General features: G+C 37.7%; 1 protein-coding gene and 1 non-coding gene across 3 annotated transcripts in view; one reads left to right on the plus strand and one right to left on the minus strand.

Moving 5' to 3' along the window:
- The window catches only part of LOC122227592 (serine/threonine-protein kinase TNNI3K-like), a 295,054-nt gene that overhangs the window by 52,510 nt on the left and 217,325 nt on the right, over positions 1-25,219 (plus strand). The gene's annotated exons all lie outside the window — the stretch shown is intronic.
- On the minus strand, positions 3,169-3,272 carry LOC122228993. The gene has a single exon (XR_006206869.1). It is a non-coding gene; the product is annotated as a U6 spliceosomal RNA (small nuclear RNA).

Genomic DNA, 25,219 nt, shown 5'->3' on the forward strand with positions numbered 1-25,219 from the left:
TCTCTGTCTCTCTCTTTAAAAAACAATAAATAAATAAATAAATAAATAAATAAATAAACAAACAAACAAAGGCTATCCTAACAAATGTGAGGTGACATTTCATTGTGGTTTTTATTTGCATTTCCCTGATAGTTACTGATATTGAGCATATTTTCATATTCATGCTGGGTGTGTGTATGTTTCCTTTGGAAAAATGTCTGTCCAAGTCCTTTGCCCATTTTTTAATGGATTGTTTGGGTTTTCTTGTTACTGAGTTGTAGGAGATCCTTATATATTTTGGAACTTAGTCCCTTATCAGCTATATGGTTTACAAATATTTTCTCCTATTCTGTAGGTCGCCTTTTCATTTTTTGAATTGTTTCCTTTGCCATGCAAAAACTTTTTAGTTTGATGTCTCTTTGTCTCTTGTCTCTTTTTGTGAGATCATGACCTGAGCTGAAGCTGGACGCCCAGGTGCCCCAGTTTGTCACACTTTAAATATGAAGCCAAAGCTTTTCTTTTTTTTTTTTTTTTTTAATTTTTTTTTCAACGTTTTTTATTTATTTTTGGGACAGAGAAAGACAGAGCATGAATGGGGGAGGGGCAGAGAGAGAGGGAGACACAGAATCGGAAACAGGCTCCAGGCTCCGAGCCATCAGCCCAGAGCCTGACGCGGGGCTCGAACTCACGGACCGCGAGATCGTGACCTGGCTGAAGTCAGATGCTTAACCAACTGCGCCACCCAGGCGCCCCCCAAAGCTTTTCTTTACATGCAAGTCCCTAAGTTGGTATTCAGGAAACTCTTTTTTGCTTACATAATACTTGTTAATGAATTAGATACAATTTATTGCTTTAGTTTCTTTTGAATAAACAATTTAAAATATAGTAATTGGAATATGAAATACCACTAAGTTCTTTACTACTTTTTTCTACTTATATTTCATTAGTTTTTATTAATACCCCTATAAATTATATACATAAAATAAACAGGAAACTAATATTATCAGTTTGGGAATGAAATATGACTGGTTTTTGGAAAGCACGGGGTTTAAATCAGAGGAGAAGTTTTGAAAAGATACCGACAAGCTGCAAATGTTTGAGCAATATGTCACCAAGTCTCTGTTTTGCTGCATTAGAAACAGTTATTTTGGGACTGGCTAAGTGAGATCCCCAGGTAGGTTTTGCTATGCAGATTTTTTTCAGCTTTATTAAGGTATTATTGACAAATAAAAATTGTATATATTTAGGTTGTACAACATGATGTTTTGAATGTATATATGCATTGTGTAATGATTACTACAGTCAAGCTAACGAACATATTCATCACCTCTCATAGTTACAATTTTCTTCATGGTAAAAACACTTGAGATCTACTCTCTTAGCAAATTTCAAGTGTATAATACATTATTATTAACTATAGTCATACTGTATATTGGGTGCCCAGAATTTATTCATCATCTAACCACAGGTTTTTAGCCCTGAACAGCATCTTCCTATTTCCTCCAACCCTTCCTCCAATCCTGTAACCAGTACTCCACCCTCTGTTACATTGAGTTCGATTTTTTTTTTTTTTTTTTTGAAGTCCACTTGTAAGTGAGATCATGCAGTATTTGTCTTTCTGTGCCTGGTTTAAGTCACTTAGCATAGTGTCTTCTAGGTGCATTCATTTGTCACAAATGGCAGGATTTACTTTTTTAATTTATTTTAATGTTTATTTATTTTTGAGAAAGAGAGAGAGCACAAGCAGGGGAGGGACAGAGAGAGAGGGAGACACAGAATCAGAAGCAGGCTCCAGGCTCTGAGCTGTCAGCAACAGAGCTCAATGCGGGGCTCAAACTCACAGACAGTGAGATCATGACCTGAGCCAAAGTTGGATGCTTAACCTAGTGAGCCACCCAAGGAAAGCCCTTGGATTTCCACTTTTTTAAAAAAAGCCAGATAATATTTCATTACATATGTATGTCATATTTCATATATCTGTTGGTGAGCACTTAAGTTGTTCCATATCTTGACCACTGTGAATAATGCTGTAATGAACTCATAGTACAGCTACCAATCTGACATAGTGACTTTATTTTCTTTGGCTATATACTCATATGTGACATTTTTGGATCATATGATACTTTTTTTAACTTTATGAGGGAACTCCATACTGTTTTCTGTAATTGCTGTTCCAGTTTACATTCCCACCAACAGCGTACAAGTGCTCCCTTTTCTCTACTTCCTCACCAACACTTATTTTTGACTTTTGGTAATAGTCATACTATTACTATGAGGTAATATCTCATTGTAGTATCTCACTGTAGTTTTGATGTGTGTTTCTCTTATGATTAGTGATGTTGAGCATCTTTTATGCACGTGTTGTCTATTTGTGTGTCTTCTTTATAAAAAATATCTTTCAGGTCCTTTGCCTATATTTAAATGGACTTATTTGAATTTTTTTGCTGTTTAGTTTTATGAGTTCTTTATGTAATTTGGATATTAATCTCTTGTGAGACATATGTTTTGAAGATACTATCTTCTATTCCATAAGCTGCCTTTTCATTTTGTTCATTGTTTCTTTGGTTATGCAAAAACCTTTAAGTTTCATACTGTCTGCTTCATTTATTTTTGCTTTTGTTATCTGTGCTTTTGGTGTCAAATCCCCCCTGCAAAAAAAAAAAAAAAAAAAAAAACTTATTGCCAAGAGCAATGTCAAGGAAGTTTTCCCCTGTTTTCCTCTAGGAATTTCATGTCTTCATTTAAGGCTTTCATCCATTTTCAGTTAAATTTTACGGGTAGTATGAAATATGCATCCTTTTTCTTTTTCTTTTCTTTTCTTTTTTTTTTTTTTTTTTTTTTGTATGTGGATATCTAGTTTTCCCAAAATAATTTGTTGAAGAAACTTTCCACATTGTGTATTCTTGGCAACTTTGTCAAAGATTAGTTGAATACATATGCATGGTTTTATTTCTGGGCTTTTTATTCTGTTCCAATGGTCTAAATATCTGTTTTTAAACTAGTACCATAGTGTTTTGATTTTTATCACTTTATAATATAATTTGAAAGCAACAAGTGTGATGCCTCCAACTTTGTTCTTCTTGCTCAAGATTGCTTTAGCTATCTAGGCTCTTTTTTCTTTTAATTCCACTAGAGTTAACATATAGTGTTATATTACTTTCAGGTGTACAATATAGTGATTCAATAATTAAAAATCTGAAACACTTCACAAATATGCATGTCATTCTTGCACAAGAGCCACACTAGTCTCTGTATCATTCCAATTTTATTCTATGTGCTGCTGAAGTGAGTACTATCTGAGCGCTTTTGTGGTTTCCATATAAATTGTTTTTTTTTCTATTTCTGTGTAAAATGCTATTGGGATTTTAATAGGGATTACACTGAATTTGTGTGCTATTTTGGGTAGTATGGATATTTTAACAATTTTAATTCTTCCAATACATGAACAGTGGATATCTTTGCATTTATTTGTATCTTAAGATTTTTGTACAACTAATTTTTGTATGTTGATTTTGTATTGAGCATCTCTATTGATTTATTTATTATTTTTAACAGATTTTGGTGGATCTAGATAAGATCATGTCATCTACAAACAGAGACAATTTTACTTCTTCCTTTCTGATTTGGATGCCTTTTATTTCTTTTTCTTGCTGAATTTCTTTGATGGGACTTCCACTATTATATTGAACAAAATTGGGCATCCTTGTCTTGTTCCTGATCATAAAAGAAAAACTTTCAGCCCTTCACCATTAAGTATGACGTTAGGTGTAAACTTGTCATATATGGCCTTTATTATGTTGAGGTATATTCCCTCTCTACCTAAATATTAAGAGATTTTACAAGGAAGGGATACCAAATTTTGTCAAATGCTTTTTCTACATATACTGATATGATCATATGATTTTTATCTTTTATTTTGTTAATGCAGTGTATCACATTCATGGATTTATGTATGTTGGACCATTCTTGCATATGAGTGACAAATCCCACTTGATCATAGTATATGAGTATTTTAACATGCTATTGAATTAGGTCTAATCATATTTTTTTGAGGATTTTTTGTGTGAATATTCATCTGGGATATTAAGCATTAATTTTCTTTTCTTTTAATGTCCTTAACTAGTTTTTGGTATCAGGGTAATGCTAGCCTCATAAAATAGTTTTGGAGTCATCCCTCTTCTTTTTGAGAAGGACTGGTATTAATTCTTTGAATATTCAGAATTCACCTGTGAAACTATCTGGTCCTGGACTTCTGTTTATTGTGAGGCTTTAATTACTGATTCCATTTCCTTTCTCATTATTGTTCTGTTCTGATTTTCTATTTCTTCAATATTCAGTCTTGGTAGGTTGTATCTTCTTAGGAATTTATTTAATTTGTTGGTATATAATTGTTCATAATAACGTCTCATGATGCTTTGTTTTTCTATGGTATCAGTTGTAATGTTTCTTATTTTATTGTTGACTTTATTTGCATCTTCAAGCTTTTTTTCATAATTAACCTACCTAAGGATCTACCCATTTTGTTTATCTTTTTTTTTAAAACCACCCTTAGTTTCATTGATATTTTCTATTGTTTTTCTAGTCTCTATTTCATTTATTTCTCCTCTGATCTGTTGTATTTTCTTCCTTTTGCCAACTATGAGTTTTTTTTATTGTTCTTTTTCTAGTTTCTTGAAATATAAACTTAGGATTTTATTTGAGATCTTTCTTTTTTATTAATGTAGACATTTATCATATTAGCCTTCTTAGAACTGCTTTTGCTGCATCCTGTAAGTTTTGCTATGGTATATTTCCACTTTGTTGCTTTCAGGATACTTCCCTTTTAATTTCTTCTTTCACCCTTTGGTTTGGCAGGAATACGTTGTTTTATTTCCAAATTTTGTGATTCTCTTTTTAGTTTTACTCCAGTTATTACTTTCTATTTTCATACTATTTTGATCAGAATAGATGTGTGATATGATTTCTATACTGTGTCCTAACATCTGATTTACATTGTGACCTAACATATGATTTTTCTTACAGAATGTTCCATTGTGCTTGAGGAGAATATATTGTGTTGCTATTGGATGGCATGTTCTGTGCATGTCAGTTAGCTCCATTTGGTCTAAAACATATTTCAAGTACAATATTTCCTTATTATTTTTGGTCTGGATGATCCATTCATTGTTGAAAGTGGAGTATTAAAGTCCTTTATTATTATTGAATTTCTGTCAATTTTTCCCTTAAGAGCTGTTAACATTTGCTTTATATATTTAGATGCTCTAATATTGGGTGCATATGTATTCATAATTATTTTATTCTCTTGATGAATTAATACTTTTATCATTATATAATGATCTCCTTTGTTTCTTGTTACAGGTTTGACATGAAGTCTATTTTGTCTGGTATAAGTATAGCTACCCCTGCTTGTCTTTGCTTTCCATTTGCACGGAATATCTTTTTCCATCTCTTCACTTTCAGCCTATGTGTGAGTCTATTAATAGGCAGCATATACTTGTGTCTTGCTTATTTTTTTTGATTAAGACTTAATTTTTTAAAGCAGTTTTAGATTTACAACAGAGTTAAGAGAAAAGTACAGAAATTTCCTATACACCCTCTGCCCCCACAGAGGGTGGCATATCCTCCCACATTATCAACATAATTCATCAGACTAGTACACTTTTTACAAAGAATGAACCTACATTGGCACATCATAAATCACCTAAAGTCTATAATTTACCTTAGGATTCACTTGTGGTGGTGTACATTCTTTGGGGGTGTACAAATGTTTAATGATGTATGTCCATCTTTACATCATATAGAGTATCTTCCCTGACCTAAAAATCCTGTGTTCTGCCTATTTGTCTCTTTCCCACTTCCCACCCTTGACAATCACCAGTCTTTTAATTTTCTTTGAAAAGGCAAAGGTATCATTTTGCCTTTTCCAGAATGTCATACATTTGGAACTGTACAGTTTGTATCTTTTCAAGACCTTCCTTCACTTTGTAATATGCATTTCAGGTTCCTCTTTGTCTTTTCATGGCGTGATAGATCAATTTCTAGCAGTGGATGATATTCCATTGTCTGGATGTAGTAGAGTATATTTATTATTTACCTGCTGGAGGACATCTTAGTCACTTCTAAGTTTGGCAATTATGAATAAATCTATAAACATCTGTGTGCCAGTTTTTGTGTGGGCATAAGTTTTCACTTCCTTAAGGTAAATAGTAAGGAGTATGATTGCTGAATCATATAGTACGAATGTGTTTAGTTTTGTAAGAAACTGCCCAACTATCCTCTAAAATGACTATGCCATTTTGTTTTTTTGTTTGTTTGTTTGTTTTTCAGGTGCCCCTATTTATTTATTTAGTTTTTTTTTTAATATATGAAATTTATTGTCAAATTGGTTTCCATACAACACCCAGTGCTCATCCCAAAAGGTGCCCTCCTCAATACCCATCACCCACCCTCCTCTCCCTCCCACCCCCCATCAACCCTCAGTTTGTTCTCAGTTTTTAACAGTCTCTTATGCTTTGGCTCTCTCCCACTCTAACCTCTTTTTTTTTTTTTCCTTCCCCTCCCCCATGGGTTTCTATTAAGTTTCTCAGGATCCACATAAGAGTGAAACCATATGGTATCTGTCTTTCTCTGTATGGCTTATTTCACTTAGCATCACACTCTCCAGTTCCATCCACGTTGCTACAAAAGGCCATATTTCATTTTTTCTCATTGCCACGTAGTATTCCATTGTGTATATAAACCACAATTTCTTTATCCATTCATCAGTTCATGGACATTTAGGCTCTCTCCATAATTTGGCTATTGTTGAGAGTGCTGCTATAAACATTGGGGTACAAGTGCCCCTATGCATCAGTACTCCTGTATCCCTTGGATAAATTCCTAACAGTGCTATTGCTGGGTCATAGGGTAGGTCTATTTTTAATTTTCTGAGGAACCTCCACACTGCTTTCCAGAGCGGCTGCACCAATTTGCATTCCCACCAACAGTGCAAGAGGGTTCCCGTTTCTCCACATCCTCTCCAGCATCTATAGTCTCCTGATACGTTCATTTTGGCCACTCTGACTGGCATGAGGTGATATCTGAGTGTGGTTTTGATTTGTATTTCCCTGATAAGGAGCAATGTTGAACATCTTTTCATGTGCCTGTTGGCCATCCGGATGTCTTCTTTAGAGAAGTGTCTATTCGTGTTTTCTGCCCATTTCTTCACTGGGTTATTTGTTTTTCGGGTGTGGAGTTTGATGAGCTTTTTATAGATTTTGGATACTAGCCCTTTGTCCGATATGTCATTTGCAAATATCTTTTCCCATTCCGTTGGTTGCCTTTTAGTTTTGTTGGTTGTTTCCTTTGCTGTGCAGAAGCTTTTTATCTTCATAAGGTCCCAGTAATTCACTTTTGCTTTTAATTCCCTTGCCTTTGGGGATGTGCCGAGTAAGAGATTGCTACGGCTGAGGTCAGAGAGGTCTTTTCCTGCTTTCTCCTCTAAGGTTTTGATGGTTTCCTGTCTCACAGTCAGGTCCTTTATCCATTTTGAGTTTATTTTTGTGAATGGTGTGAGAAAGTGGTCTAGTTTCAACCTTCTGCATGTTGCTGTCCAGTTCTCCCAGCACCATTTGTTAAAGAAACTGTCTTTTTTCCATTGGATGTTCTTTCCTGCTTTGTCAAAGATGAGTTGGCCATACGTTTGTGGGTCTAGTTCTGGGGTTTCTATTCTATTCCATTGGTCTATGTGTCTGTTTTTGTGCCAATACCATGCTGTCTTGGTGATGACAGCTTTGTAGTAGAGGCTAAAGTCTGGGATTGTGATGCCTCCTGCTTTGGTCTTCTTCAAAATTACTTTGGCTATTCGGGGCCTTTTGTGGTTCCATATGAATTTTAGGATTGCTTGTTCTAGTTTCGAGAAGAATGCTGGTGCAATTTTGATTGGGATTGCATTGAATGTGTAGATAGCTTTGGGTAGTATTGACATTTTGACAATATTTATTCTTCCAATCCATGAGCAGGGAATTTCTTTCCATTTCTTTATATCTTCTTCAATTACCTGCATAAGCTTTCTATAGTTTTCAGCATACAGATCTTTTACATCTTTGGTTGGATTTATTCCTAGGTATTTTATGCTTCTTGGTGCAATTGTGAATGGGATCAGTTTCTTTATTTGTCTTTCTGTTGCTTCATTGTTAGTGTATAAGAATGCAACTGATTTCTGTACATTGATTTTGTATCCTGCAACTTTGCTGAATTCATGTATCAGTTCTAGCAGACTTTTGGTGGAATCTATCGGATTTTCCATGTGTAATATCATGTCATCTGCAAAAAGCCAAAGCTTGACTTCGTCTTTGCCAATTTTGATGCCTTTGATTTCCTTTTGTTGTCTGATTGCATATGCTAGAACTTCCAGCACTATGTTAAACAACAAGGGTGAGAGTGGACATCCCTGTCGTGTTCCTGATCTCAGGGAAAAAGCTCTCAGTTTTTCCCCGTTGAGGATGATGTTAGCTGTGGGCTTTTCATAAATAGCTTTTATGATCTTTAAGTATGTTCCTTCTATCCCGACTTTCTCAAGGGTTTTTATTAAGAAAGGGTGCTGGATTTTGTCAAAGGCCTTTTCTGCATCGATTGACAGGATCATATGGTTCTTCTCTTTTTTTTTGTTAATGTGATGTATCACGTTGATTGATTAGCGAATGTTGAACCAGCCCTGCATCCCAGGAATGAATCCCACTTGATCATGGTGAAGAATTCTTTTTATATGCCGTTGAATTCGATTTGCTAGTATCTTATTGAGAATTTTTGCATCCATTTTCATCAGGGATATTGGCCTGTAGTTCTCTTTTTTTACTGGGTCTCTGTCTGGTTTAGGAATCAAAGTAATACTGGCTTCATAGAATGAGTCTGGAAGTTTTCCTTCCCTTTCTATTTCTTGGAATCACTTGAGAAGGATAGGTATTATCTCTGCTTTAAACGTCTAGTAGAACTCCCCTGGGAAGCCATCTGGTCCTGGACTCTTATTTGTTGGGAGATTTTTGATAACCGATTCAATTTCTTCGCTGGTTATGGGTCTGTTCAAGCTTTCTATTTCCTCCTGATTGAGTTTTGGAAGAGTGTGGGTGTTTAGGAATTTGTCCATTTCTTCCAGGTTGTCCAATTTGTTGGCATATAATTTTTCATAGTATTCCCTGATAATTGTTTGTATCTCTGAGGGATTGGTTGTAATAATTCCATTTTCATTCATGATTTTATCTATTTGGGTCACCTCCCTTTTCTTTTTGAGAAGCCTGGCTAGAGGTTTGTCAATTTTGTTTATTTTTTCAAAAAACCAACTCTTGGTTTCATTGATCTGCTCTACAGTTTTTTAAGATTCTATATTGTTTATTTCTGCTCTGATCTTTATTATTTCTCTTCTTCTGCTGGGTTTAGGCTGCCTTTGCTGTTCTGCTTCTATTTCCTTTAGGTGTGCTGTTAGATTTTGTATTTGGGATTTTTCTTGTTTCTTGAGATAGGCCTGAATTGCAATGTATTTTCCTCTCAGGACTGCCTTCGCTGCATCCCAAAGCATTTGGATTGTTGTATTTTCATTTTCGTTTGTTTCCATATATTTTTTAATTTCTTCTCTAATTGCCTGGTTGACCCACTCATTCGTTAGTAGGGTGTTCTTTAACCTCCATGCTTTTGGAGGTTTTCCAGACGTTTTCCCCGTGGTTGATTTCAAGCTTCATAGCATTGTGGTCTGAAAGTATGCATGGTATAATTTCAATTCTTGTAAACTTATGAAGGGCTCTTTTGTGACCCAGTATATGATCTATCTTGGAGAATGTTCCATGTGCACTCGAGAAGAAAGTATATTCTGTTGCTTTGGGATGCAGAGTTCTAAATATATCTGTCAAGTCCATCTGATCCAATGTATCATTCAGGGCCCTTGTTTCTTTATTGACCGTGTGTCTAGATGATCTATCCATTTCTGTAAGTGGGGTGTTAAAGTCCCCTGCAATTACCACATTCTTATCAATAAGGTTGCTTATGTTTGTGAGTAATTGTTTTATATATCTGGGGGCTCGGGTATTCGGCGCATAGACATTTATAATTGTTAGCTCTTCCTGGTGGATAGACCCTGTAATTATTATATAATGCCCTTCTTCATCTCTTGTTACAGCCTTTAATTTAAAGTCTAGTTTGTCTGATATAAGTATGGCTACTCCAGCTTTCTTTTGGCTTCCATTAGCATGATAAATAGTTCTCCATCCCCTCACTCTCAATCTAAAGGTGTCCTCAGATCTAAAATGAGTCTCTTGTAGACAGCAAATAGATGGGTCTTGTTTTTTTATCCATTCTGATAGCCTATGTCTTTTGGTTGGCGCATTTAATCCATTTACATTCAGTGTTATTATTGAAAGATACGGGTTTAGAGTCATTGTGATGTCTGTATGTTTTATGCTTGTAGCGATGTCTCTGGTACTTTGTCTCACAGGATCCCCCTTAGGATCTCTTGTAGGGCTGGTTTAGTGGTGACGAATTCCTTCAGTTTTTGTTTGTTTGGGAAGACCTTTATCTCTCCTTCTATTCTAAATGACAGACTTGCTGGATAAAGGATTCTCGGCTGCATATTTTTTCTGTTTAGCACACTGAAGATATTGTGCCAAGCCTTTCTGGCCTGCCAAGTTTCAAAAGAGAGATCAGTCACGAGTCTTATAGGTCTCCCTTTATATGTGAGGGCACGTTTATCCCTTGCTGCTTTCAGAATTTTCTCTTTATCCTTGTATTTTGCCAGTTTCACTATGATATGTCGTGCAGAAGATCGATTCAAGTTACGTCTGAAGGGAGTTCTCTGTGCCTCTTGGATTTCAATGCCTTTTTCCTTCCCCAGTTCAGGGAAGTTCTCAGCTATAATTTCTTTAAGTACCCCTTCAGCACCTTTCCCTCTCTCTTCCTCCTCTGGGATACCAATTATGCGTATATTATTTCTTTTTAGTGTATCATTTAGTTCTCTAATTTTCCCCTCATACTCCTGGATTTTTTTATCTGTCTTTCTCTCAGCTTCCTCTTTTTCCATAACTTTATCTTCTAGTTCACCTATTCTCTCCTCTGCCTCTTCAATCCGAGCCGTCGTCATTTCCATTTTGTTTTGCATTTCGTTTAAAGCGCTTTTCGGCTCCTCGTGACTGTTCCTTAGTCCCTTGATCTCTGTGGCAAGAGATTCTCTGCTGTCCTGTATACTGTTTCAAGCCCAGCGATTAATTTTATGACTATTATTCTAAATTCACTTTCTGTTATATTATTTAAATCCTTTTTGATCAGTTCATTAGCTGTTGTTATTTCCTGGAGAGTCTTCTGAGGGGAATTCTTCTGTTTGGTCATTTTGGGTAGTCCCTGGAGTGGTGAGGACCTGCAGGGCACTTCCCCTGTGCTGTGGTGTATAACTGGATTTGGTGGGCGGGGCCGCAGTCCGACCTGATGTCTGCCCCCAGCCCACCGCTGGGGCCACAGTCAGACTGCTGTGTGCCTTCTCTTCCCCTCTCCTAGGGGCGGGATTCACTGTGGGGTGGCGTGGCCCATCTGGGCTACTTGCACACTGCCAGGCTTGTGGTGCTGGGGATCTGGCGTATTAGCTGGGGTGGGTAGGCAAGGTGCACGGGGGCAGGAGGGGCAGGCTTAGCTCGCTTCTCCTTAGGTGATCCACTTCAGGAGGGGCCCTGTGGCAGTGGGAGGAAGTCAGATCTGCTGCCGCCGGAGGTTTGGCTCCGCAGAAGAACAGAGTTGGGTGTTTGTGCGGAGCGAGCAAGTTCCCTGGCAGGAACTCGTTCCCTTTGGGATTTTGGCTGGGGGATGGGCGGGGGAGATGGCGCTGGTGAGCGCCTTTGTTCCCCGCCAAGCTGAGCTCTGCCGTCTGGGGGCTCAGCAGCTCTCCCTCCCTTTGTCCTCCAGCCTTCCCGCTTTCTGAGCAGAGCTGTTAACTTATGACCTCCCAGACGCTAAGTCGCGCTTGCTGTCGGAACACAGTCCGTCCGGCCCCTCCGCTTTTGCCAGCCAGACTCGGGGGCTCTGCTTGGCCGGCGAGCCGCCCCTCCGCCCCGGCTCCCTCCCGCCAGTCCGTGGAGCGCGCACCGCCTCGCCGCCCTTCCTACCCTCTTCCGTGGGCCTCTCGTCTGCGCTTGGCTCCAGAGACTCCGTTCTGCTAATCCTCTGGCGGTTTTCTGGGTTATTTAGGCAGGTGTACGTGGAATCTAAGTGATCAGCAGGACGCGCGGTGAGCCCAGCGTCCTCCTACGCCGCCATCTTCCCTCTCTCTGACTATGCCATTTTGTATCCCCATCAACAATGTCTGAGAGATCCTGTTGTTCCACATTCTCACCAGAGTATGGTGGCGGATTTTGGCCATTCTAATAGATGTATATTGGTATCTCATTGTTGTTATAATTTGCATTTCCTTGGTAACATATGATGTGAAGCATCTTATATATATATCATATATATATATGATATATATGTATAAATATATATATATAAGATATATATATAAATATATATATATATAAGATATATATATAAGATATATATAGAGATATATAGATATATAGATATATATCTTCTTTGGTGATGTGCTTACTAAGGTCTTTGGCCCATTTTTTAATCAATTTTTCATTTTCTTATTGTTGGGTTCTAAGAGTTCTCCTGTATTTTGAATAAAAGTCCTTTATCAGATTTGTCTTTTGCGGACATTCTCTCCCAGTCTGTAGATTGTCTTCTAATTTTCTTGATATTGCCTTTCATAGAACAGAAGTTTTTCATTTTAATGAAGTTCAGCCCACCAATTATCTCTTTCATAAATCATGTCTTCAGTGTTGTATATAAAAAGGAACCACTATATTCAAGTTCATCTAGGTTTGTTCCTAGGTTATCTTAGGTCATAGATCCATTTTGAATTAATTTTGTGAGGGCTGTAAGGTTTGTATCTAGATTCATTTTCATTTGCATGTGGATGTCCATTTGTTCCAGAACCATTTGTTGAAAAGACATCTTTGCTCCATAGTATTGCCTTTGCCCCTTCGTCAAATATCCGTTGACTTTATTCATGTCTGTATATTTTTGGTCTCCCTTTTCTGTTCTGTTGATCTACTTATGTACTCTTTTGTTAATACCACTATCTTGATTACTGTGGTTTTATAGAAATGATTGAAGTCTTTAGTAGCATCAATTTTCTAACTTTGTTCTTCTTCAATATTGTGTTGGCTATCACAGTAGCCTATCTATAAACTTCAAAATCAGTCTGTAAATATCCATAAAATAACTTTCTGGGATTTTGATGGGGATTGCATTGAATCTATAGAACAAGTAGGGAAAAACTGATATCTTAACATATTTAGTCTTCTTACTTGAACCTGAAATATCTATTTATTTAGTTTTTTTTTTTTTATTTTGTCTATCAGTATTTTGTAGTTTTCCTCATATAGATCTTGTATATGTTTTGCTAGATTTACACTTAAGTATTTTATGTTAATGTAAATGATACTGTGTTTTTTCATTTCAAATTTTACTTGTTCATCTTTGGTATATAAGAAAGCAACTGACTTTTGTACCTTGTAAACTTGTACCTTGCAACCTGACATAATTGCTGATTAATTTTAGGAATTTTTTGTTGATTCTTTCAGAATTTCCACTTGGATAATCATGTCATCTGTAAACATAGCTTTATAGATATATAGCTTCCTTACCAATCTGTACACTTTTATTCCTTTTCTTACCTTATTGCATGAGCAAGGAGTTCCCATACAGTATTGACAGGCATAATGAGAGAGGACGTTGTTGCCTTGTAACTAATCTTAGTGGGAAAGCTTTGATTTTTCTCATCATTCATATGATGTTAGCTGTGGATATTTTGTGGATAGTCTTTATCAAGTTGAGAAAGTTTTCCTCTATTGCAATTTTCTAAGACTTTTTGTTTTGAATGAGTACTGGATTTTGTTAAATGCTTTTTTACATCTATTGATATGAAGTGGTTTTTCTTTTTTATTCTGTTGATGTGATGGATTACAGCAATTGGTTTTCAAATTTTGAGCCAGGTTTGCATATCTAGAATAAATACCACTTGGTTGTAGTGTATAGTTATTTTTATGTGTTTTTTATTTATTTTCCTATTTTTTGTTGAGGATTTTCATATCTATCAGAGTTTTCTTTTTTTGTAATGTGTTTGGTTTTAGTATTAGGGTAACACTGGATTCATAGAATGAGTTAGGATCTATTCCCTTTCCCTCTTTTGTTTGAAAGAAATTGTAGAGAATTGATATAATTCCTTCCTTAAATTTTGATAGAATTCACCAGTGAACCCATCTGAATCTGATGCTTTCTGAGCTCCCTGTACCTAGATATCAGTATCAGTATCAATACAATTGTTTTTGTGTTTCTTGTAGCCTTGCATTGATGAGTGCACATTTGACAGAGCAGTCACTTCTAGAATTTATGAACTGCTTTAAGTAGAGAAAGACCTTCATCCACAGGTGAGCACAAGGGTGCCAGTTGGGTGTAGTGTGGCAGTTCCATCTCTGAGGAGGGCTTAGGAAAGTATTCTTCTTGTAGCTCTGTCAGCTAAGGTCAGCATTGATGAAGATTGTAGGGGTACTTAGCAGCCAAGTTTGTAGGTATCCACAGTGGCAGCAATGGCTATTGGGTTCTTTGGTGCAAAGGCTTTTGGGATTCTTTTGATCTTTGTTTTCTCCCATGGGAGAATTTGTGGCCAAGGGGCTCCCTCTTGGCATCACGTCTGGCCCATCAGTGCACTCATGGTTACAGTGGCACTAGTATCAGATGCTAGATCTTAGAGTCCATGGAGTCGTGGTAGAGGTAGAGGTCCAGAGCTCAGGCACAAATGGAACTATATTGGCTCCAGGATCTGGGTTATGGGCATTCTCACTGTGGCAGTGGCTTTGCCATTCTAGGTGAGAGTTCTTGCAGAGTGACCATGGAGCTTGCGTCTAGAGAATAGGCATATTCCAAGCAGCCATGGCTCTGGGGTTTGAGGAGCAGACATGCTCACTGTGGCTCTGGCTCTGGAGTCTGAGGTACACATGCATATGACACTGCCATAGGTCTGGAGTGCAGGCATGTGTAAAGCAGCTGTGGCTCTGGATTCCAGTGCATGTCCAGGGTTGATAGAAGGGGAAGCCTCAGTTCCAGGGTGGTAGAACATGTAGCAGTTCCTTCTGGGGCAGGAGTCACTAGATGTGCATAGCAATATCTCCTTCTCCAGGGGTCTTCAGTGACAGTGGCTGTTGTTTACCTTGGTGGCGAAAGCTGCTAGTGTCCTTTCTGGAACAGGCCACTGGAGTCCACATGAGTAAACATTATGAGCTTCTCCACTGTGAAAGCTGTGAGGGTCTGTGGCTGCCATATGCTTCAGAGGCTGTTGAGATACTCAGGGCAAAAGCTACTGGGGTCCTCTTCAGTGCAGAACACTGTAGACCGTAGTGGCATTCGCTGTATGGCTGATACTGATGGACTTTGACCTTCTTTGCTCCTAGCCATCTCCAGACATCTCAAGTATGCCAATGTCCCCAGCAATCCTACATGTGTGATTATTCCCCATTTTTAGTTCCATTGTGTTGCCACGGTTCTTAATTAGCCCCTGGGCCCTTCCAGGTCTATTTTCCTTCATGGATAGTTCATTGGGATTTTTTAGGGAGACGAATGGGGCAAGAGAACAAAGATTGGTACCTCCTATTCTACTTTCTTGCTGATACCACTCCCAGATGCTCCTTCACTAAGTTAATTCTGAGTAGCTTCTAAAGAGAGAGCTGACTACATGTAACATCATGGAAAATCAACTCTTTTCCTTTCTAGCCCACACATATATGCCATCCCTCCTACTTGAATTATGTGACATGACACCTCTTATTCATTTAGCTTCAGTGATGAGGCACCTCCTTCTAGCTGGGAAGATACAAGGTAGCCAAGTGCAAAAGCTCTACCACCTTACTGTGCTTTCTGTCCTTATCTACAAACAAAATAGGGCTAACTTTTAGACAACTCCTATCACTTAGTTGCTAAACATTGTATCTTTTCAGGATAGAGGTTTCAAGTTGTGGATTAGTTTATTGTTGGATAAATTTCCTCACTCACCCGGTCCCTGCCCACAATTAATTTCAAGGTGCAAGCTTCATTGTCTTTGAACTATGCTCTGTAGTAAATTTAGAGCTGTTTGATATTTGAAAACAGAACTTTGAATCATTGTTCTTCTTTCACAAATGTGGAGCAATCTAGGAGTTAAACTGAATTATTCAAATAAGTTTTCAGTTCTCATAACCAGATAAATTAATTCAGAAGTTGTAGGCTTCTAGCTGTCAGGGGAAAAAAAAAAATCTATCACATACAGTGAAGGTTTTTTTTTCTTTTTTTAAATTATTACTTAATTAGTTTCCCTCATAGTAAAAAAAAAAAAAAAGAAAGAAAAAAGAAAGAAAGAAGGAAAGAAAGAAAGAAAGAAAGAAAATCAAAAAGTCATTAGTCCAATTATAAGTCCCCTTGGTTCCAGAGAACTAGGATTTGATATGTTACACCCCCTAGTTTTTCTATGAAAATAGCTAAAAATATATTAACACAGAATATAATACTTAAAACATGACAAAAGTGGATGCAAGCCTTTCTTTCCATAATAAACTCCCAGGGCACATTTTATGAAGGTATCAAGGGCAGTAAATTATTTTTAATATAATTAGGAAATTTCTGTTATCTGGACCAAATTTGAGGTTTCTTTATTCTTAAGATATTTTATCATGTAAATGGTAGTGAGTCTTGCCATGGGTCTAAACATGAAATTTTGGTCTCTTTGTTCAATGGTCTTCTCTGAATACTGAAATTTTGTGTATAGAAAATCCCCTGTTCCTTACCTAAAGGTCTTTGCTCAATGACAAATACAATATATTTTGTGTAGGTATGTGTTGTGAAAGAATTTACAAATTTCATGGCATTCTGGCCTAATCATGAGTAATTGAAAGAAAAATATGAATTTTTGCCTCTCTAACTTTATAAAATAAACAGCCTTTGATAACCTCTGTGATTTCCATTTCATATTATATGTATTAAGATTGTAGGAGTTTCCTGTTACCTTATTTTTTAAAAAGATGAACAGCTTTTCTGAGGACATATGATTATTATACTTCTTGTGTTAAGATTTACATACATTTATTCATTCATTTATTATTTTTTTTAATTTATGAAACATATGGCCATGAAAAGAATGTCAGGAGGGAGATGTAAATACAGAGAACTTGTGGAACCTCTCTTCTATAGATTATTAAAAACAGGATAAATCACCATCAGTCTTGCTTGTCGTAAGTAGTTACCTGCCTAAGAGACCAGAAGCAGGAGGTCCTTCTAGCTTCTCAGTGATCCTCTATCCTAAGATATACATGTCCTACAATGTATGGCATTTACTGGTTTGGGGTTTGGGTTTAGGGAGACAACATTTATGTAAGATACAAGGCTATCACAGAATTTGTTCATGGAATCGCAGTAAAGATGAGTTAAGGACAAATAAAATGTAAAGAAAAAGAAATGGGGTGTCTTGTACTGAGGTTATTTATGACTGGTCTTCTTGCCTTTGCAGCTTTACTGAAAGATGGTGATGAGGTCTTATACATTTTCTGTCCAAATAAACATATGGATTTTAAATGATGTAATAAGGACAGGTTAGAATAAGAGATCAATCTCTAATTATTCTGGACTACTTTCTAATTGGCAAAGTGTCCTAGCTACCCCTCACCAAATGGTCTTTTTTGGCCATTTCTGTCTTCATCATTACCTTGATGGGAGAATTAGGAAAAGAAGAGACCATGATATCTGGCTATTTTACTAGTCACTGATTAAAGTTCCAAATAGGAGAAATGAGTAATCTTAACTAAGATGAGAGCCAGGGATTATGTGTGTATTTCCCAGCTTTACTACTGACTCCTCTATTATTGTCCCTGTTCTCCTTGCCTCAGTTACTTAGCCTCTGCCTTCCTAGTTCATCCCATTGGGCTACTTGAGCTTTCCTGAGAAGACTCAGTTCTGCTTGAAGAGTAACCAGTCTGAACCTAAACAGTATTCAAAACAGCCTTGGCCACATTTTACCTGATTTCTTCCTATGAAGTTGAGAATGTTTCACTCTTGTGGACACTAAAGACTGAGAGTTCTGTAGTCTTTATATAGTTGGAACCTTTTTACCTTTTTCTTGGATAGCTCCTATGAAGCCTTCTAAGCAAATCAATATAGGCACTATCTCTGGAGAAGTCACTCCCCCAATCCAGTGCCTCATCTTTGCCCCATAACACCAGGTTTATCTCTAGCATACTTCTCTCACTATATTGTCTGTCACCCTAGACAATGAGTTCATTAAATCCAGGACCAGGCATCTCTGTTTGTCTCACAGGCTTGGCACCAAGTAGGCATTAGGCACTTCTAAATGAATAACTGGCTGACACAGTCTGAAATTGCCCTGGAGTCACAATTTCCTCACACCAATTTTCTGGTCTGGCCTTATGTTTAGGCTCCTCCTTTCCTAGCTCCATCTTGTCAGATTTCTTTCTAAGCCTGCAGTCCTAGTTTTTGTTTTGTTTTGTTTTGTTTTGTTTTGTTTTGTTTGAGAGAGAGATAATCAGGGAAGGGCAAAAGGGAAAGAGAAAATCTAAAGCAGACTTCATGCCCACTGGAGCCTGACGTGGGGCTCCATCTCACAACCTTGAGATCATGACCTGAGCCAAAATCAAGAGTTGGATGCTTAACCAATTGAGGCACCCTGGCACCCTCAGTCCTGTCTTCTAAAGTCTCTCTGAGGTTAACTGCTTACCCAAAGGATAATAATCCACCTGCTAGACTATCTTAGTGCACTAAGAACTCCCAAGTCCTGAGCTTTCTCCACAAATTCAGCCCCAATGAATTATTTGCCCATTGCAGCTAGACTTGCCTTGCCTTTAAACATGGCATCAGGCATGATTTAGATTCCTGGACATCTCACTGCCTTTTCTATCTGGTAGGAAGCTGCTCTCTCTATCCTGTTGATAGACTTGATGCTCTAACCTGAGAGCTGAGGAAATTAATATTTATGAATAATTTACTTTAGTCATATCTTTTGCTTATTACACCATTTAATTTAATCCTTGCATAACTTTATTGAAGAATCTGAGGCTCAAAGAGATGAGATGATCTGTACCAAATCGCACCACTATTAAGTATCTTACCCAAACTGGCTGACACCAAAACTGAGCTCCTGATCAATTTTCTGTAGAGCCAAAGACAGAGGACCTATGGAAAGCTTCCTCAGAGAATCTAACAGGAGAAAGTCCATTGCTTCTGTATATTCTATAGTATTTCTACTTCTACATTTGGCTTTATTCTTATTTTTAAGATTATTCCCAAGATTTCTCATCAATAAGACAATTTTTTTTTTTTGGAAATTATACTTTCTATTATGTTCTTCATCTGTCTTTGGTGAAAGGCTAAAATGCTAAGGATATATTTCAAAAGAACTAGAAAAGAAAAAAAATCTTGCTTGTCAAAACTTTTCATGATAAATGTTTTCTTTATCAATTCTGATTAGACCTTATTTTCTGTAGCACTGAAAATGTTTTTTAACTCAGTAAGAAGAATATTTTTTAAAAAATATTTACAACAATGAAAGTGTCACTTTGTCATTTTTTTCTATCTTATCATTGCTGTATCATTTGCTTCAGCTGCTGTCTTAAAACCCAAGATTTTTGGTTCTACGTATTGCTTTCTTCTTTGGTCAGAATTTTTATGTTTTTGCTTTGCTTGAAGGTTGTACTAGTCAATTTACTTGGATTAGCCATCTTTACTGATTACATAATTTGCAGCTCTCAACAACAACAAAAAAATATGGAGCCCCTTGTTTAAAAAAATAGGGATAACTTCAAGATAGCAAAGCAGAGCATTTAACTAAGAATGAGGCCATTTTAAGTATGGGATCTTGTGTGACTGCATAGGTTGTACATCATGGTGTTTGCCCTAGTTCTCATACAGTTTAATAAATATTACTGAAAATATTATTAGCAGGAAAAATTATCAAAATCACAATTAAATGAAAGAGTGAGAGGGAAAAATTTATATATGCATATTCTGTGTTCTCTAATTCAGTTAGAATTAAGGGTGGGGAGGACAGTGTGTTTAATTAAATAATAATAATGAAACTCCACAGCCTCTTAAGCTATAGGTTATATTTTGCTAGAGCTTTGGAAAATTATTTGGGTTGTTCCTAGTTTATACTTGAGAAATAGGTTAAAGGAAATGAAAGCAATTTGAAATATATGTTTTAGGTCTCATCGCTTGTCCAACCATGAAAGAATTGCAAGGTGCCTTCTACTAAACCTGCACTAATAGTGACCAAAACATGAGCATATTGAAGGATATTTCTGGAAAGGAGGCAAACTCATTGGAACTTCTCTGTTATATGAATGCTGCATATACTCTATGATTTGCATACAAATTGTTCACGGAAAGAAATTAGGTTCTGTTTTGATTTAGTAATGGGAATTTGACACATAGTGAAAGAGAGCTCATAATAGCAATTTTGCAAATAAAGGTGTCTTTTGAGAAAAAAAAGTAATCAGAGATAGTGAAGACTCTATTATTAGCCTAGTTTAAATACTATTTCTAAACATGGTATTTAAAACATTATATACGTTTTAGTCCAGCAAAGAACCACTAGAGAATGAATAATGTATTTATTGTGTATTTAAAATTTATCAAGTATTCCCAAGCACAAAAAAATGTATTATTGTTGCACATTTCAGTCATCCAATTAATGCCTACATTTTTATATAACAGTGTTAGTAAACTGGACTGAAACTTGATTGGTAAATACTGTAGCTTTGGTTCTCTCAGTATATTTTTGACAAGTATGACCGAGTCTTAGTTTAGTTTTTCTTATTTTAAATTGGAGTTATAAGGAAACAAGATAACTTGCCCCATTATTATTGCTTTCCTAGAGGCAATTTTGCAACTATGATTATAAATAAACTTCTATTATCAAGTCTTATTTCCCAAAAGACAAGAAAAAAAATCCATCATTGGTTTTCCCTTGTGTGAGTTTCATAGTTTCTGGCAATATGTAAACCTTAAGAGTTCATGTTCCTTGTTTAGGCTTTTTAAAGTTTATCTCGACTTTTAGAAGTTTTATTTTGTGATTCTACAAGTTTTTCTTCAAGAATATTTATAGTGTAGAAGATGTGAAAGTTGACCAGGGAAGAACAAATCAAGTTACTAAGTATTAACTGAGCATTTATAGTCTAGTTGTGATAGAAATTGAAAAAAGCATAAATCATAAATTTGAATATCACCTAGGAGCTTGCAATCTGTTCAAGAAATAAGAAATTGGAACATAATAATATACATTCTTCTTTCACTCAATTATTCAACAAATATTTATTGAGGAATTAATAGGTTATAAAATCTATGTTTGAGGAGGAAATGGGGAAGATGGCGGCGTAGGAGGACGCGGGGCTCACAGCGCGTCCTGCCGATCACTTAGATTCCACCTACACCTGCCTAAAGAACCCAGAAAACCGCCAGAGGATTAGCAGAAGGGAGTCTCCGGAGTCAAGCGCAGACCAGAGGCCCACGGAAAAGGGTAGGAAGGGCGGCGAGGCGGTGCGCGCTCCACGGACTGGCGGGAGGGAGCCGGGGCGGAGGGGCGGCTCGCCGGCCAAGCAGAGCCCCCGAGTCTGGCTGGCAAAAGCGGAGGGGCCGGACGGACTGTGTTCCGACAGCAAGCGCGACTTAGCGTCTGGGAGGTCATAAGTTAACAGCTCTGCTCAGAAAGCGGGAAGGCTGGAGGACAAAGGGAGGGAGAGCTGCTGAGCCCCCAGACGGCAGAGCTCAGCTTGGCGGGGAACAAAGGCGCTCACCAGCGCCATCTCCCCCGCCCATCCCCCAGCCAAAATCCCAAAGGGAACCAGTTCCTGCCAGGGAACTTGCTCGCTCCGCGCAAACACCCAACTCTGTGCTTCTGCGGAGCCAAACCTCCGGCAGCGGATCTGACTCCCTCCCGCTGCCACAGGGCTCCTCCTGAAGTGGATCACCTAAGGAGAAGCGAGCTAAGCCTGCCCCTCCAGCCCCCGTGCACCTTGCCTACCCACCCCAGCTAATACGCCAGATCCCCAGCAACACAAGCCTGGCAGTGTGCAAGTAGCCCAGACGGGACACGCCACCCCACAGTGAATCCCGCCCCTAGGAGAGGGGAAGAGAAGGCACACACCAGTCTGACTGTGGCCCCAGCAGTGGGCTGGGGGCAGACATCGGGTTGGACTGCGGCCCCGCCCACTAACTCCAGTTATACACCACAGCACAGGGGAAGTGCACTGCAGGTCCTCACCACGCCAGGGACTCTCCAAAATGACCAAACGGAAGAATTCCCCTCAGAAGAATCTCCAGGAAATAACAACAGCTAATGAACTGATCAAAAAGGATTTAAATAATATAACAGAAAGTGAATTTAGAATAATAGTCATAAAATTAATCGCTGGGCTTGAAAACAGTATACAGGACAGCAGAGAATCTCTTGCCACAAAGATCGAGGGACTAAGGAACAGTCACGAGGAGTTGAAAAACGCTTTAAACGAATTGCAAAACAAAATGGAATCCACGATGGCTCGGCTTGAAGAGGCAGAGGAGAGAATAGGTGAACTAGAAGATAAAGTTATGGAGAAAGAGGAAGCTGAAAGAAAGAGAGATAAAAAAATCCAGGAGTATGAGGGGAAAATTAGAGAACTAAGTGATACACTAAAAAAAAATAATATACGCATAATTGGTATCCCAGAGGAGGAAGAGAGAGGGAAGGGTGCTGAAGGGGTACTTGAACAAATTATAGCTGAGAACTTCCCTGAACTGGGGAAGGAAAAAGGCATTGAAATCCAAGAGGCACAGAGAACTCCCTTCAGACGTAACTTGAATCGATCTTCTGCACGACATATCATAGTGAAACTGGCAAAATACAAGGATAAAGAGAAAATTCTGAAAGCAGCAAGGGATAAACGTGCCCTCACATATAAAGGGAGACCTATAAGACTCGTGACTGATCTCTCCTTTGAAACTTGGCAGGCCAGAAAGGCTTGGCACGATATCTACAGTGTGCTAAACAGAAAAAATATGCAGCCGAGAATCCTTTATCCAGCAAGTCTGTCATTTAGAATAGAAGGAGAGATAAAGGTCTTCCCAAACAAACAAAAACTGAAGGAATTTGTCACCACGAAACCAGCCCTACAAGAGATCCTAAGGGGGATCCTGTGAGACAAAGTACCAGAGACATCACTACAAGCATAAAACATACAGACATCACAATGACTCTAAACCCATATCTTTCTATAATAACACTGAATGTAAATGGATTAAATGCGCCAACCAAAAGACATAGGGTATCAGAATGGATAAAAAACAAGACCCATCTATTTGCTGTCTACAAGAGACTCATTTTAGATCTGAGGACACCTTTAGATTGAGAGTGAGGGGATGGAGAACTATTTATCATGCTCCTGGAAGCCAAAAGAAAGCTGGAGTAGCCATACTTATATCAGACAAACTAGACTTTAAATTAAAGGCTGTAACAAGAGATGAAGAAGGGCATTATATAATAATCACAGGGTCTATCCACCAGGAAGAGCTAACTATTATAAATGTCTATGCGCCAAATACCCGAGCCCCCAGATATATAAAACAATTACTCATAAACATAAGCAACCTTATTGATAAGAATGTGGTCATTGCAGGGGACTTTAACACCCCACTTACAGAAATGGATAGATCATCTAGACACACAGTCAATAAAGAAACAAGGGCCCTGAATGATACATTGGATCAGATGGACTTGACAGATATATTTAGAACTCTGCATCCCAAAGCAACAGAATATACTTTCTTCTCGAGTGCACATGGAACATTCTCCAAGATAGATCATATACTGGGTCACAAAAGAGCCCTTCATAAGTTTACAAGAATTGAAATTATACCATGCATACTTTCAGACCACAATGCTCTGAAGCTTGAAATCAACCACAGGAAAAAGTCTGGAAAACCTCCAAAAGCATGGAGGTTAAAGAACACCCTACTAACGAATGAGTGGGTCAACCAGGCAATTAGAGAAGAAATTAAAACATATATGGAAACAAACGAAAATGAAAATACAACAATCCAAACGCTTTGGGATGCAGCGAAGGCAGTCCTGAGAGGAAAATACATTGCAATCCAGGCCTATCTCAAGAAACAAGAAAAATCCCAAATACAAAATCTAACAGCACACCTAAAGGAAATAGAAGCAGAACAGCAAAGGCAGCCTAAACCCAGCAGAAGAAGAGAAATAATAAAGATCAGAGCAGAAATAAACAATATAGAATCTAAAAAAACTGTAGAGCAGATCAACGAAACCAAGAGTTGGTTTTTTGAAAAAATAAACAAAATTGACAAACCTCTAGCCAGGCTTCTCAAAAAGAAAAGGGAGATGACCCAAATAGATAAAATCATGAATGAAAATGGAATGATTACAACCAATCCCTCAGAGATACAAACAATTATCAGGGAATACTATGAAAAATTATATGCCAGCAAATTGGACAACCTGGAAGAAATGGACAAATTTCTAAACACCCACACTCTTCCAAAACTCAATCAGGAGGAAATAGAAAGCTTGAACAGACCCATAACCAGCGAAGAAATTGAATCGGTTATCAAAAATCTCCCAACAAATAAGAGTCCAGGACCAGATGGCTTCCCAGGGGAGTTCTACCAGACATTTAAAGCAGAGATAATACCTATCCTTCTCAAGCTATTCCAAGAAATAGAAAGGGAAGGAAAACTTCCAGACTCATTCTATGAAGCCAGTATTACTTTGATTCCTAAACCAGACAGAGACCCAGTAAAAAAAGAGAACTACAGGCCAATATCCCTGATGAATATGGATGCAAAAATTCTTAATAAGATACTAGCAAATCGAATTCAACGGCATATAAAAAGAATTATTCACCATGATCAAGTGGGATTCATTCCTGGGATGCAGGGCTGGTTCAACATTCGCAAATCGATCAACGTGATACATCACATTAACAAAAAAAAAGAGAAGAACCATATGATCCTGTCAATCGATGCAGAAAAGGCCTTTGACAAAATCCAGCACCCTTTCTTAATAAAAACCCTTGAGAAAGTCGGGATAGAAGGAACATACTTAAAGATCATAAAGGCCATTTATGAAAAGCCCACAGCTAACATCATCCTC

The sequence above is a fragment of the Panthera leo genome, chromosome C1, assembly GCF_018350215.1.
Source record: "Panthera leo isolate Ple1 chromosome C1, P.leo_Ple1_pat1.1, whole genome shotgun sequence".
Classification (NCBI taxonomy): Eukaryota; Metazoa; Chordata; class Mammalia; order Carnivora; family Felidae; genus Panthera; species Panthera leo.